Source organism: Lissotriton helveticus, chromosome 2_1, assembly GCF_964261635.1.
Source record: "Lissotriton helveticus chromosome 2_1, aLisHel1.1, whole genome shotgun sequence".
NCBI classification, from domain to species: domain Eukaryota; kingdom Metazoa; phylum Chordata; class Amphibia; order Caudata; family Salamandridae; genus Lissotriton; species Lissotriton helveticus.
Window position 1 is genome coordinate 1,679,343,185 of NC_136059.1, and position 12,108 is coordinate 1,679,355,292.

Here is a 12,108-nt window from a genome sequence, read left to right on the forward strand (position 1 = left end):
TTCCTCACTTCTACTGAGCTGAGATGCTAACGCCCCTCCGTAGCAATTTATATTTTTAAAAATCAATGAAGAGAGACACTTGAAGCCATAATACATCTTTCCTTCAATCCTGAATAGGCTATTTTGTGCATTAGACGGCTACTTGATGAAGGCGTGTATGCCGAAGCGCGCGTTGTAGACATCTGCCGCACTGCCTGAATCAACGCACCGTCCATTAATCGGATTTGTATATATTGACTGTTAAAATTTAACGTATGAAATGATTGAATGTGAAATGTATATGTAACCTCATATCCTGAAAAGAAATATGGAACATAATAATTATATTCGAAAATAAATTAATAAATATATCACTATATTCTTTTCCAGAGTCTAAATTGTGGTTTTAGGGTGTCCTATTGAGATAACTATATATTTCTCTAGCAAGACTGGTATTTGTGTCCAAATATATTTGATAGATATCCTTCCCTAGCTATAATTTCCTTACATTAGTTTATTTCCCTATGTTATATATAGCTAGCTGTAATTATAGGGGTCCCTTGTCTTCCTAAGAGGTTAGCAACCTCTCCATGGCTTCAGGTCACTACACTTCTAGCCGCATACCAGACATCCTTGCACCTCCCATTCTCTGTGCCCACGCCCTCTCGCCTGTACCACTGTCTCGGGACAGGCCCTTTCCCGTTAGTCCCCTCTGTCACGTGTCTCTCTCAAACTTTCCTGCTCCCTCACCGCACATCACGCCAAAATCCAATTACTCGCAGATTACAGTAGTTGCATACTAGTGGGTCGATTATTGGTACTTGTGTTAATTAGTTGTAATATGGCCACATGTCATGTTTGACACTGTCAGCCAATCCTTAGAAGCCAGTAGCCCTTTGCATGCTGGGATGTTTCAGCCAATACTTCGTGAAAATTGAAACTACAGGATATAGCAGGCGGTGTTGTTGGGTAAGAAGCCAAGACTATCAGTTAGTGTCACTCATGACATGGGGCCACTCTGCATCTGTGATGTTCTTGGCAGTAAACAGGTTCAAATATACCACCGCTTCACAAATTAGTTCTATAGTATTATTAGAATCAAAACTGGTAGTCTTAATTTAAGATAGAGGGTCAGGGTAATCCTAAATTGTAGGGCAATGGATCGCAGTACAAGGCAGCTTTCAGAAAAGAATCTACTACTGCATCGGGTTTCACTGCTATCTGATTGTTCAATAATAGATTCCATTCATATTGTTCTGGGATTTTTCTTTTTTTTACAACCGCATACCTATAATATGGAACCTTATGAGTGTTTAGTTATCCAACATAATATCCTTGGTGCAACAACATCAACTGTTCCATGGCTAAACACTTACAAGGTCCCACAGGCAAGGCCTATTGGCTACGCCAATGCTTGTTTTAAGCAGACGTGAGGGTCAGAAATTAGTGTTCATTTTTTAGGCATTTTTAGTTAAGTTGAGAGGATATATAAGTCTAAAGGAATTGCAGTCTACCTGCTCCAATATATTGTCGGGTGCTCTTAGGGAATTAGTCTCCATGTATAAGTGAACAAATTAAAACCAACTAAATGGAATGGGTCAGGATGGCCAGACTTATTATTTCTGATATCGGCCTCTTTTGCTTTCCATGAGACTGAGATGAGACCACCTCCTAAAGAGATTCACAATCATCCTACTGAAGAACAATATCATTAACTACAATCATCCAGATTAAGGGGTTTCCAGTGGTCCTAGTAAGAAACTATTCCATTCACCATAGGTGCCAAGGGCAACAGGAATTGTAAACATATGTTTGCAAACTAACATGGTAGGTGTAATGGAGGTGAGGAAAATTTTGTTCCAGCCTGTAATAATTATGAGATTGAGGAGCTGGCCTAGTAAAGTTGAGTGTAAAAGGATTAGATTGTAATGGGAATCATACTCAAACCGTTACAAAATGGTCACTCCATTAGATGCTAGGGGCAACCAGACTTAAGCGTCGAGTCTTCTTTACTTTCATTAATACTTCAGGTCACCAATCTTACTTCAGTTTCAATGCAAGGTTGAGAGGAAGACCATCTTATGAGGGAGCCCTAGTGTAATGGAATCGAGATTTAGCCCAAAATGGATGGTTTATCGCACTCTGATGAAATCTCTGTGGATCCAAATGTCCCAACCACTGAGGAGCAACATATGTATGGTGAGGGGCTCATGCGGCATTAAAAAGTGGCATTGTTCTCATCAATGTGGGTGGGGCCCGATGGGACGACATTGATGGATCCAATGTGGAAGGCGGCCCTAGAATATGAAGAGTGAGGTGCAAATGAGCTCCCGCTGCAAGGAAGAAACAACTGAAACCCCGTAACCGGTCCTAGGATGCTTGTTTCCGGCCCAGTGAGGACCTGGCTTGGCAGTTCGGGCTGGACTGTTCCCATGAGGCACAGGGTCAAGACTGATTTGCATATGGCCAGGTCTCAACTGGGGTGGCATGGTGAGCAAAAGAATGATGGATTTAACCCAGATCTCTTGACTGGGGGTGAATGTTTTGATTTGTTCTGCATTCCGTCCATCAATTGTGTTTCTTTTGTATCCACGGCAATAGGCAGTCCTCAGGCTGGCAGCAAGTGAGAGCGACAAGCAGGTCAATCGTTGTATTTAGGAAAAGTGGTCAGATAAAAGCCCATGCACTACCAATGGAATTCCTCCTTGATGCAAAGTAATGGAAGGCAGCACAATTGTGCTACTTTGGGTTACAATCCAACGCAAATCAGTTTTTTGCGTTGGATTGTAAATACCACCCCAACACGTTGTGTCAGGCCTATGTTAAAAAGTAAAGCAAACCCAGTGCAAAGTGGTTGTATATCTGGGCTAGATTGTCTTCTAGACAGGGTTGGACTGGCCTAGAGAGCAATCTGGCAATGCCAGATGGGTGAGTATAACAGGTCAGTGTGTGGGCTGGTTCTGTGACCCTGTGGGCCGGTTTTGTGGCTGTGGTGTTGTAAACATCTTTGAATAAAAACTTGATGGCAGTTATGTTATGTTGTGTTAATATGGTATTTATAAGGCTCACGGCTACTCCCAGGAGTGTCCCGGCGCTGAGCAAAAAAAACACCTAACAACCGCAGAAAAGAGCACCTAAGACGGAACCAGCAAAACAGATTAAAGTTGGAAAAGCCATGTCTTAAGCTTTTTCCTAAAGGGGAGCAGGTCATAAACCTGTCTCAGGGCCAAGGGAAGGATGTTCCATAGGCGGGAGGCGACCACTTGGAAGGATCGACCTCCGTCCCGAGCAAGTGAAACTTTAGGAACAGGAATCAGGAGTTGAGAAGAGGACCTCAGAGTACGTTGGGGGATGTAATGGGGAAATCTTTGTCTAAGATAAGGGGCTCCAATCTGATTAAAAGCCTTAAAAAACAAAATCAAAGCTTTAAAATGGATTCTTTTCTGAACAGGAAGCCAATGCAGGGATGACAAAAGAGGGGACATATGAGTCCTAGGGCCTGCCAGGAAGATGGCCCTAGCAGCCGTATTTTGAATCACCAGCAAACAAGCAATTAAGTAACTAGGAAGTCCCAAGTACAAAGAGTTGGCATAGTCCAGTCATGAGGTTACCAATGCTTGGACAATGGTTTTTCTGTGAGGGACAGAAAGCATGGGCAGAAAGTTCTTCACCATTCTTAAGATCCCGAAACAAGTCCCGGGCAACAGATTGGATCTGGGACTTCAGCGTGGCGTCTAGTCTGACTCCGAGGTACAGATGAACTGGGGGGCGGGACAAATCCTGCGGCCACCAGTTGTGTCATGCCTTACTTGGGCGAGGGCCGAAAAAGATAATCTCAGACTTATCAGGGTTGCATTTTATTTGATTATCTTTCAGCCACGAGAAAACTTCTGAGAGACATGCGTTTATTGCATGACCATCAAACTCAGCACCCTTCTTACAAGTGAACAACAGCTGAGTATCATAAAAACAGTATCAAGTAGAATTGTACAGCCTGTGGATACTGTTATCTTATTAAATGCAGCATGGATTGACCAATCACTGTTTGTGGCTAGAAAAGCAGGGATGTGTCAATCTTTTATCTTTTTGATAGGGAAGGGACATGGTGATATTTAACTGCCACCTTTCTCAAATATTACCACACAGACTGCCTGTAGCAAGCAAAAATACCTGTGGGACCCCACCTCTCATAGATGATCCATACAGCAGGTCTTAAAAGTCCAGAGTTGCTCAATTTACATGTGTGGGACACCTTTTTTTACTACCCAGTTCATAAATGTATGCTACTTTTATTACGGTGCCCAGGCCTATTGTCTGACCCAGTCCAACACTCCATTCAAATTACCCCGGAGATCCATACATGGCAATATTTTGAAGCAGGAAAGAGGGAAAGAGTGAAAAGTGAAACATCATCAGTGGGATTTATTTCCCCTATTGACCAACATTGAAACAGGCAAATTATAGGTGGGATCCTACTATTTAAAGCAATTTTTGGTTTTAAAAATATGGAGTCTCCCTCCTGAATCAATTCTGTTAGCATGTATGGCAAGCCAAAACCTCGTTTAAAATGTATCCAGAAATGTTAAAACAATAATTTTTAAAAATAAGCAATACATAACTGTTAATCTTTCAAACTTCTCTGTTAAATCTTCGGTGTACCAAGCCCATTAGAATCTGGCACAATGTGTCCACAACCAGGTTTCAGTTAAAGGAAAGCCTCAGACTGGAAACAGTGCCCCTGATGATAAGGACTCATTTGGTAATGTTAGTAATGCTGAACAGGTCCAAGACAGTGGTAGCACCACTTCATGGATTTTTAGCACGTTTTATTGCAGAGCTCAAATTGAACATTTCATTTCCGAAGGAGCCATAACTAATGGAACAGGGTCTTTGGAGTCGAAGGGGTTGGGTTGAACGATTAGATTAGCAGGTTCTCTAAGATTTTAAAAGCTTTTAAAGTGGATTTAATACCAGAGGGCAGCTGTACCGGAAGTTGGCTATAAAGGAAGCGAGTTCTGGAGTAACTAAGGTTGAGAGTTCATCAGTCTGGGAGAAGCAGAAAACTGCTTCTAGAAACAGGAATTTCAAGGTTGTTAGAGGTAAAATGAACTTTGAAAATGAGGCTTCAGTATGGAATACTAATAGAAAATAAGGCACACATATAGATTTATGACATAAATACGATTGCCCTTCAATAGGAAATATATATGTTTTAGTAGGAAATATGTATGCTCAAAGCCACTGTACCGCTATGTACATTTATGAAACTGAAGCATCTGTTTTTTCTCTTCTCACTTCTAATGTAGGCCTGACATGGTGTTTAGACAGAATATCAGAATCAAAAATATGGATGACCAAAACATTGTGAAAGGTAGGAGTATGATGTTAAGCCAAGAAGGCTAACATACAGTGATGGCTCGCAGAGGGAGTGATGCTGGGCGGTGGGGCGATGCGGGCTAGGGACAGGATGGGGGGTAGTGGAGTCGGACATACGACGGCAAGGAGTAAAGTAAGTAAATAAATATATAAAACTATTTACCTTGCACTCGCTGCATCGCCAAATCGGCGATGCAGCGAGCGCAATGTAATAGATTTATTTATTTATTTACTTACTTTTCTCCTGGCCGTCGTATGTCCGACTCGACTAACCCCCCACCCTGCACTTACCCCGCCCCACCCCACCGCCTGCAGCACTCCCTCTGAGAGCCACCACTGCTAACATGTGCTCCGACAGTTTCCAAACAAAGGGATGCGCTATATTCATGAGAATACGGTACACCCCTGCCTTTCCCTTAGCACTGGCGCTAAATGTAGCTGCCTAGCGCCAACACACACCCTCTTGCACCTTGGTGCACCTTCAGGCACATAAACAATCAGTAATGGCGATTTGTAACATCTATGTGTGCTGCAGAGTGCAGCACACATAGAAGTTGCAACTCGTCATTTTTTTAATGATTGGTTATGTGCAGGAAGGGACACCTTCCTGCACATAAGCAATCATTCATGGCATTTTACGAGGAGAAATAAAGTATTTCTCCACCTTTCGCCATATCAAAACCAGGTTTTCCCTGTTTTAATTTTGGCGCTGCCCCATATTTACGTCTCCCTTGTACATGTGGGGGCAGCATCAAAATCAATGGGTCTTGCAGTGGAATGCCCACTGCAACACCAATTGTCCACCCCTTTCACGCTAAGAGTAGATGGCCTTATTCACAAGGCGACGTTAAGCGACATTAAGTGGCTTAACGCCGCCTTGTGTATAAGCCGAAGCCTGTATCACCACAGGAACATCGGAAAACGTGATGTTCCTGTGGCGATAGGGGCTTTTAAATATGCGCCTAAGCTTCTATTGGCAAGTAAAGCTTGCTATATATAACTCCACATCTATATATGTACCTTGACAATATATACATTTTCAAGGTACGTAATGGGAAGTTAAGAATAGTAAACCTATACATACCTATTTGCACTGACCTTCTCGATATTTTGCTCCTTGATATTTTTCACATGATATTCTGCCCGCACAATATTTTTGGTTCCAATATTCTGTCATTGAGCCCCTGACACTCTTGACATTATAATATCAGGTCTCTTTCCCTGTTGCACAAACCGTGTGACATGAGGAGTAAGTTCCACTTCCTCTCGTTCATGGGATACTTCAATTGAGTACCTTCTCAAGGGTTAGTGTACAAAGTATGTAAAGAGAGCACTGCCACTTAGGCCACCCTATCTGGACGGTATGAATCACAAAAATCTGATATATACTTCTGGGTTACTACTCTTGTACTAGTCTAGTCATCATAAGGAACTAGAGACCCCCAGACACTGCTCTCAACTCCAAAAACCTTTAGTCACGGAGATTGCGAGGACCAATTGAATACTTTATTAACAGCACGATTGAAGGCTTAATACAATACCTGACCCTCCGAATGTATCTGTTCCCATCTTCTTCCATTCTCAATCCCAATAACAACACCTATGCTGCACTCGGCACAGCATCCCCATAGGCTCCCATAGGCTCACTCTCTCAAAGTGCCCCTTTTCCAGGCACTATAATGCACAATTGCCATTTATCACAATTTTCCCAGTTCTGCCCCAATATTCTCGCTATTACTAGGAGCTACTCCTCTTCTACAAAATGCTTCTTCTTTCCGCAGAGGACTTTACTGGGAGTTGCTCTCTCACTCATCAATCACTCAGATACCATCCATCCTTTCTCCTCCAACAGGCCACCATGCTTGATGTAAACCATGTGAAACTGGAGTGCCACCTAGAACCCTATGACCTAGGATCTAGGCTTGAATAGCCCTTATCCACCCCATTTAAATTTCTGAGACTGGCCATATAATCAGCATCTTCAGCAGGGGCCACGTCTTTGATGATATTACAATTCTAATGAACTCTTACATTCAGGGGCCAGATCTTTTTATGATATTACAATTCTAATGACCTCTTACATTCCTCCTGATACCTTTCAAAGGTGCCTGGATGCCACTACAGAGACACCAGGGGTCCAGATGCTGCTTCGTCCTTGCCCTCCAGCTTCCTAACTCTGCCCCTCAACATTTATTATAGTCCTCTGTTGTTAAAGGCTCTGAACCCGAGTTATAGGCCCAAGCCACGGGTGAGGGAGAGGGCCTTTAACAACAGGTATAGCCTGAAGAAGAAGGGCTATAAGGCTATTAGAACATTCCACCCACTAAGGGTAGAATTTTGTAAATTAAAAAGGGCAAAACATTAAGACAAACATTGGAATGTTGGAGCTCAAGCCATATACAAGGCATTATAAGCCCAAAGATTCTCCCTAATCTACAATGGAGCTCCCAACATTACAATGCTCTAATAGGCAACATAGCAGGGACACAAGGAGGAATGGGAATGATGTGACAGAGAACTATGTATATACATAGAGCGAGAGACCTAGAGAAAGAGAGAGAGAGAGAGAGAGAGAGAGAGAGAGAGAGAGAGAGAGAGAGAGAGAGAGAGAGAGAGAGAGAGAGAGAGAGAGAAAGAAGGAGAGGGAGAGTAAGGGAGCGAGAGAGAAAAAGGGAGATAGAGAGGCAGAGATAGAGATAGGGAGAAAGAGAGAGAGGGAGAGAGAGAGAGAGAGAGAGAGAGAGAGAAGGAGAGGGAGAGTAAGGGAGCGAGAGAGAAAAAGGGAGATAGAGAGGCAGAGATAGAGATAGGGAGAAAGAGAGAGAGGGAGAGAGAGAGAGAGAGAGAGAGAGAGAGAGAGAAGGAGAGGGAGAGTAAGGGAGCGAGAGAGAAAAAGGGAGATAGAGAGGCAGAGATAGAGATAGGGAGAGAGAGAGAGAGCGAGAGAGAGATGGAGAAAGAGAGAGAGAGAGAGAGAGAGAGAGATCAGCCCGACTTTGAATGTTACTTCTGGGATGGGGCTGGACCCTGATCACTCAGTCTGCAAAAACATGTAATGGTATCCTGAACATACCTTAGTTCACCTTAGTTACTAACCCCAATACATTCCACTCTTGGTCTTTCTTATGTGACGAACTGTGTACAGCCAAGTACATGTTGTAGTTAAGGCAAAGAGTACTACTTAACAGATGGTTCACACAATGTCACACTATTACCCACCCTTTCCTGAAATGTGTTGATTACCACTGGCTGGTTCATGAAACATAATGCCCCTTATTTGTGGTACTTACTATGTTGAGTCACACAAGGTGTAGTACTTGTTGTTTCGTGTCACACAGTGTAGATGACCACATCTTACCAAAGTGTTGCGTGTCACCCTAGCTTGTGATACCAAATGCTTTATTTACCTTTATCCATTGCAGCATCTTCAGAATGACACATTTTAAAATGCAGGGATGTTTTGTAGTTCAGCTTGCAGCTAAATAATCAACCATAAAGCATTTAATTTATGTAAATGATATCCGGCAAGCTCACACACAATGCTCTTATGCCATACTGAGTATCTATAGCTGTCCTCATTGCAGGTCTGCGGAGGTGAAACGCTGCCACTGGACAACTGGAAGATTGGGCTTTAGATCTACAATGGCTTCTGCGTCCAGGATTTGGGAACAGGATGGCCTTTGAGTTCACCTTTGCCTGGTGCTGCAACACCAGCATCTGTTCCTGGTGCCGTTCTGACTGATCAGCTGTTTTTCTAAAGAAGTGCTGCTGCCGAGGACGTACTTTTGACGCTCTGCCCGTTTGCCGAAAAATGCATACTGATTAAGAACCCTAAGTCGGACGTATCAAGCAAGACTTTCAGTTATTTTAAACCTGATTACGCTGCAGACACCAAACAAATAAGCAATATTGCTGTTGTTGACGTCTGATCAGCCAATTGACAAAAGTTTTCTCATTGCCTCGTCTCAATTTTCTCAAGCATCCCAGACCAACTGCGGAGGTGCACGTTGGGTCATCTTCATCGATCTTCTCCCAGGGTCATCAACTGCAATGCAGAAAGTTTTTGTCCTGATGATGGTCTTATGAATCCATTTCTTAAAAGACCGAAACGTCGACCGCTAAGCCTAATTCTGCTTACTACTCATCAGTCATCGTTGATTTCCTCAGACTGAAGTGTAATTAATGTAGTATTATTGATTAGCAGTTTAGACTCTTTTTGTGACTTTAGTTTGGAGCAACCGAATTTCTCCTTCTTTGTCTCAAATGCATCGTTTTGTACCCTGTTTTTACTTTTCTAACTGAATTCCTTCAAAGAAAATAATAACCCTTTGAAATAAATCACCTGGTTTTGTATTTCTTTTCATTATCATGTTAGTGTGGTAACATTGTTGATTTGTCTTTGAATCGAATTACACTCAGCCACTAACCAATGGTAATTGGGTACTCTATTTAAGTTGAGTCCCTTTGTGCTGACACTGTGAATGTTGAATGAATTCCCTTGCTGGCCCGTTATTTCACTAAGTTCTGACTGAGAAGCATTGGTTGTGGTCTTTGTTCTGAGGTAAGGGGAATTGCGGGGAAAATATATATCTTTCGGTACATTTCTTCTTAGTAACTCCGAGTATAAACAGTTGTGTATGCACATGGCACATGCATCAGTATTGCTTTTCGCGATTCCTTAATTGCGAAAAATAAGGAATCGCAATTAAGGAATTGCAAAATGCAATGCATCAAGAAATCGCTAAATAAATTGCGATTTCTTAATATTCCTTAATTGCGAGTCGCAAATTGCGAGTCGCAATTAAGGAATACTTCCCCATTCATTCCTATGGGCCTAGAGGCCCATAGGAATGAATGGGGAGACATTCTCAATTTGCGATTAGAAATTAGCGAATCGCAAATTGAGAATGCAATTTCAAGGGTGCAGGTGTGTCCTAAGGACACCCTGTTGCACCCCTGAAATCAATCTGTGCACATATGTTGTGCACACACATGCCCTAAGGGCATGTGTGTGCACAACATGAAACTTTGAAAAATGCACAAAAGTGCATTTTTCAAAGTTTTCGCAAATTTCCATGAGGTTTAACCTCAATGGTAATTTTCTCCCCCTAATTGCGAAATCGCAATTTTTTAAAGTTTCATGCATTGCATTTAAGGAATCGCAAAATGCGATTCCTTAAATGCAATCGCAATTTGAGAATTCGCAAATATTTGCGAATTCTCAAATTGCGAGGGCCTTCACCCTTCATGCATTCCAAAAGCAGATTTTGCGATCGCAAACGGCCGATTTTTGCGATTCGCACCGCTTGCGATCGCAAAATCCTTTGATGCATGTGCCTGATAGACTGATCCAGTTGTTTCCCCCACTCTTACTTCTTTCCTTTCTCCACGGTGTGATGTGGAACTTGCCCCTTTTATCCGATGTGCTTCTTCTACTTTGCAATGCTCTGTATCCAAGCTTTTTGCTTTAACTGTTGCAGTGCCTTGCAACCATTGTCTCAGGCTCTCCACCTCAGGTATACCAGTGTTTTGGCCAGTTATTCCACTTCTGTTTCATGGAGGTGCTCGGCTGCGCTAGTGAGTCATTTATCTCTGCATGCGGAAGCGAGCACCGTGGACATGCATCCAACCATGCCCAAGGTCTGACCAGTAATATGGAGATTCATCCAGTCAACTTTTGCCCCTTAGATCTCTACATCTTGACCCAGGACGGGTTCGACTTTACTACATTTTGCACTGCTGTGGGTAGATAGATTTGGCCAGTACCAGCTACAGAATGTCCTCTTCGGTAATTCACCCTGTGCAGGTGTGTCACGTCTTTTAAGCCCATTCCAGGTTTTCTAGCCCTTTAGCTTCCTAGTCAAGTGCCGCCTCGGTCCTCGCACTTTTACCTCAATGGCTAAGAGTTGCAGGCAGCCAGCTCCCTTCCGTCATTCCACCTGCCCCAGGAATGGATCTATCACTGCACCCAATCTATTACTTCCGGGGCCAGGATTCATTATTCAAGGATATCCCCCGTCTTGGCTGTATTACATGGTTGTTTCACCCACTAATGTCCTAGTTTGTGAGGTGGGTTCTAGCTTGTGATGTCTCTAAAATGGTCTCCGGCAGACAGCAGGGTCTAGGCCGAGACTGCTTTGTTGCGACAGATCACACTCCCCATTTCTTGCGAGTTTGTTTTCTCTTTCCCAGCTCCTATACCTTTGGGGTCTTCTCACCAAATGCCTCACACCATGGTCCTAAATGCGTGGCTAGTGTGTGCTGTTAAGTGCTTACTAATTAAACATCATTTTCTGGGGATTTAGGCCTCAGTGGTGAGTCCTCTAGCCGCTATCTTGCTCATGCCCCATTAGTTGATTGCATAATTTTACCTGAGACATAGTCATTTTAATCACCTTTATTGGACAAACTGAACAGATTAATCATTTAGTTGCACACTTTTTATAACAGAAATTAACTTTAGGCATAGTTCGATTCAGTGTATGATATCCAACTTGTTTTATGGTTGCATGTGTGTGTGTGTGCGCGCATGCGTGCGTGTGTGTGTGTTATATAGTACATATACAGATGTGCAGAGTATAATATGATATTTAGTACCATAGTCAATTTTATTACATAAATAGACGCCTATCCAAGAGAGCGGATAGAGAGCCCCGGTTAAAATGTTGATTGGTGGGTCAAGCTTAAGACCTAAACCTAGAAGATTTGGGGAAGGCAAGGCAAGGAACAATAATCACAATTCAATTTTTTAAG